This window comes from Hylobates moloch, unplaced genomic scaffold (assembly GCF_009828535.3).
Source record: "Hylobates moloch isolate HMO894 unplaced genomic scaffold, HMol_V3 SCAFFOLD_83, whole genome shotgun sequence".
NCBI classification, from domain to species: Eukaryota; Metazoa; Chordata; class Mammalia; order Primates; family Hylobatidae; genus Hylobates; species Hylobates moloch.
In genome coordinates, this window is record NW_026652358.1 from 1 (window position 1) to 4694 (window position 4694).

Genomic DNA, 4694 nt, shown 5'->3' on the forward strand with positions numbered 1-4694 from the left:
GCCAAAAACTAATCCCACCAAGCATTACTGTATTCTGAGAAGCCAGTACTTTCTTTTCCTTTAATTCCATAAATTATGCCATCTACTTTCAAATTTCTTATTCAAAAAAACGAAGAAAGATTATAATTGGCCTTTTTAAGTGTTTTGGCTTTATGAATGTTTAGTATAAAACTGGAAGAATTCCTTTTACTTTAGACCCACCAAAATATTACATTCCACGTAAATAATGGAAAGATTCTTTATGTATGAGTAATACAATAGCACCTTTGCCAGTATAATAACAAGTGGAATGGGGCATAGAATTAAGAATGAAAAAGACTTGGAAAAGCTAGAATGGGGAAATTCAACAAAGTAAAATTTAACCTCAATGTTTTAAAGCTCTGATTTTATGTATAGTTACAGCATGAGAAAGACCTATTTTAAGAACAGGACACTTTAAAAACTTTCAGATTTTAGTTGAATATACATTAAATATGAATGTGATATGACTGATGCAGTAGTAAGCTACAGTTAGCATGACTAGATAATCCAAGTCATGGAAAGTTACAGTTACAAACATAAAGACCCACAGTATACTGTACAGACAATATTTTGACATCATGCTCTGTTCAGGAGCATTGATAACATCCAGAGGATGGTTACCAGAGCTGGTCTTAAATCCATGGTAATGTGAAATGAATAAAGAAACTAGGGATATTTAACCTGGAAAAGAGATAACTAATTAGGAAGTAACATAAGTGTGGCTCCAAATCATGTGGTAAACGTCAGGCCTAAAAGCAGTGGGTGGAATTAATAGATCGGTGGTATAACAAATCACTTTCTAAGGATCAGAGATACCCCACAGCGGAATGAATTAAATCAGAAAGTTTCTATCCCTTTATAAGCAGAAGCTAGGTGACCAAATTTTTATTGTCCTAGAGCCAAGAACTGTGCCTGACACAGAATAGGTGTTTTAAAAAAAAAACTACTGAGTGAATAAATAACCTTAAAAGGTAAGCTGAATGACAGTTCTTTCCCTCACGGTATTAGGGAAGTGGGAGAAAAGAATGAGACTATAATTTTCACAATGGGCAAGGAGAGGGTGGAGTGCAGAGGAGAGTAGGCACAGGTCACTGTCTCTTGAGGTAAGCAACAGAGGTTCTCAAAAAGCACAAGGAAATTAATTTAGCAAACCAATAAAACTTAGCCTGCAACATTGTTGTTTCTGACAGGGCACTGTTACCTATCAACCTTTGCTTTAGCATATATTTAAGAAGCCCTAAACCTAGTATCTGGTCTAGAACTACATATACCATTTAGGAATAAATACAACATTCATGACCTTATCTATCTTTTCTTGAAATTCTTTAATTCTTCGTTGTCGTTCCTTGATTCCTTCACTCAACATAAGACACTGAGACTCAATATTTAGTAGTTCACTTTGTAGCTGAGATTGTTCCTAATAACAAAAGAGAAAAATTTTTTTAACACAGCTGTTTTAGCTTTATATAGTGAAGCCAAAAATGTGATAGGTATCTTTTAGAATAAAAGAAGAATCTATGAGATAAGATGAATTCACCTGGATAAAAGATTAAATACCACATAAATAATTAAGGGACTATAATATAATCTCAATCATGGGATAAAGTATCTAAAAATTGGCCAGGCACGGTGGCTGTAATCTTTGGGAGGCCAAGGTGGGCAGATCACCTGAAGTCAGGAGTTTGAGACCAGCCTGGCCAACATGGTGAAACCCCATCTCTACTAAAAAAATACAAAAATTACATGCCTGTAATCCCAGCTACTCGGGAGGCTGAGGCAGGAGGATCACTTGAACCTGGGAGATGGAGGTTGCAGCAAACAGAAATAAAGCCACTGCACTCCAGCCTGGGTGAGAGTGAGACTCTGTCTCAGGAAAAAAAAAAAAAAAAAGTATCTAAAAATTACATGGAGCTATATAAATGTAATTCCTGAAATTCTATGTTCTGGGTCAAATGCCTATCATATTTTATGTAAGTCTGTATTACCTGGTAAAAAGCAACAAGGTGCTTCTTTTTAATAATCTCTAGTTCATTTTGTGAATATTTGAGTCGTGTTTGAGTTCCTTGTACCAGGGTCTGTATTTGTTTCAAATCTGTTTCTTTGCGGAGTGTCTTCATTAAATCCTAAAAAGAAAGAAAAATATGAGAATATTTTATGATAGAAAAGCACTTTCACTTTTCAAAGTGCTTTCATATGTAATAATTCACTGATTTTTACATACCACCACACCTGCACCTTACCTCCCCTTCCTCTGATAAGAGACTGGGCAATTAAGTACATTAGTGATCTGGAGTAACCAAAATGCCATACACCTTCCTCAAAAAAACTAACACTGCCTAATAGGAAAGAATTGGGAATGGAAAATGAAGAGGGATGTGTATATTCCATCCAACGCACATTAATGACATAAATAGGATCATGTAATTGCCTTGTTTTTAGTGCATCTTTACCTTTTGGCTTGCCTCTCTCATTCCCTTCTTCTTTCACTCACCTTATTACTCAACTAAATTAACTCCCTCAGACACTCCCTCCCATTGACTCCAGGTCTTTTTTTCTTTTTTTTTTTTTGAGACAGAGTCTCGCTCTGTCGCCCAGGCTGGAGTGCAGTGGCACAATCTTGGCTCACTGCAAGCTCCGCCTCCCGGGTTCACGCCATTCTCCTGCCTCAGCCTCCCGAGTAGCTGGGACTACAGGAGCCCGCCAGCACACCCGGCTAATTTTTTGTATTATTAGTAGAGACAGGATTTCATCGTGTTAGCCAGGATCATCTTGATCTCCTGATCTTGTGATCTGCCCGCCTCAGCCTCCCAAAGTGCTGGGATTACAGGCATGAGCCACCGCACCCGGCCGACTCCAGGTCTTTAGATAAACTCTTTCAACCAACTGCCAAGCAGAAACTCTGAACCTACCTATAACTTGTAAGTGCTTTCTCCAACCCCCAGCTCCCAGTTCTCCTGCCTTTCTGTACTTAACCAAGGTACATCTGACATGTATTGATTGATGTCTTAAGTCTCCTAAAACATATACAACCAAGCTGCAGCCTGGTGACCTGGGACACACGTTCTCAGGACCTCGTGAGGCGGTGTCACAGGCATGTCCTTAACCTTGGCAAAATAAACTTCTAAATTGATTGAGACCTGTCTCAAGATACCTTCGGTTTACAATAAGATGGGGCACAAAATTACTTTCTCCAGATGTGCCGATACCATTTATTAAATAATCTATACTTTTCTCACTGAACTGAAACATCATCTTTGCTGAACATTAATTGTTAAGTATACTGGGCTCTATTTCTGGAACTTCTGTTGTTTCATTAACCTGTAAGGTACCTGTAAATAGCTATATCTTGAATTTAGTAAGATTACCATAACTTCTCATCTGAGGCTTTAGGCAGTCTAGTCCACAGGCAGTAAGGTTTGTCTGGGGAAAGGACTGTTACTGTCTTTGTTTCAAAGTTAAACTATAACCTAACTTCCTCCCAAAGTTAGTTTGGCCTAGGCCCAGGAATGAACAAGGACAACCTGGAGGTTAGAAGTGAGGCAGGGTCAGTTAAGTCAGATGTTTTTCACTGCCTCAGTTATAATTTTGCAATGGTGGTTCCATAACTTTAAATGATGACTATTGCAGTTTTCATAAATAATCTAGGTAAATGATTAAAATAATTAGGCAAATGTGATGGGATAAATACTTGTAGACAAACTCATAATTTGGAATCTAAAGTTATATTAAATAATAGATATTTCATTATTTGGGTATTTTCCAATAAAAATATATTGTAGGAAAACATTCTAAAAAAAAGGTGTCCATTTCAAAAAGGTGAACAATTTTTGTCTAATTCAAAGCTTATTTAAAGGTTATGTATAAAACAAGGTAAAAGGAACCAGAAAATAAGAGAAAAGTAAAGAAAGTTATAAAAACAAAGAGGGTTTTTTTTCTGGTAAGAAAGCTTAAAGAGAAATAATTTTATATGAGAAAGAATAGTAAATTTAGTCCTAGAATAAAATGACTGGTTGTTTAAGAAAAAGGGATGTTCAGGACAAACCAGAAAGTTCAAGCATATCATGAGTAGTCTGTGTACGTCACAATAAAAGGATTTATAGAAAAAAAAAAAACAAAAAACTTTTAGATGATCAAGTTGTCTCTAATTAAAGGGAAATTATAATGGTCTTTCTAGAGATTGGGCTTGATGTAAAAAAATTATTCTTGCAACATGTGTACAAATAATCAGGCCCAGTATAATACAGCAATTCAGTACTACCATGACTTGTCTTTAGTAAAAATGGAAAACTGGAGAGAGAAAAATTATGTTTCAAAAACTGGTACACCTGTTGTTAGATTCTAGTTTTGCCTAATGTTTTTGAATTTTTACAGTTTGGACTAAATTCTAATTTTTCTTGGTTACAAGTCTTCAAAATAATGTTTTCAATTTTTTTTCCTTCTTTTTTTCCCATTTGCCCTAATTTGGAGTCGCTGAAAACTAAGCTGTGCTTTTTGTAAAGCCCTACGAACTGAAGCTAGACAACTTAAACTTCAGAAGAAAATAACAGCAACCTATTTATGTACATAAGTCACTTTCATACCTGCCTACTAATGTATGGACTTCAGAGTAATGTGGCCTATATTGATTTTCCAGGATTGTTCTTTTGTTTCTTGTTGTTCTTCCTTCCTTCCCC

General features: G+C 36.1%; 1 long non-coding RNA gene across 1 annotated transcript; it reads right to left on the bottom strand.

The window, feature by feature from the left end:
• Positions 1–224: 224 nt before the first annotated feature.
• Positions 225–2139, bottom strand: LOC131382581 (uncharacterized). Its single transcript, XR_009212148.1, has 2 exons — positions 2007–2139; positions 225–1438 (listed from the first exon to the last, which is right to left on the bottom strand). It is a non-coding gene; the product is annotated as an uncharacterized LOC131382581 (long non-coding RNA).
• Positions 2140–4694: the final 2555 nt, after the last annotated feature.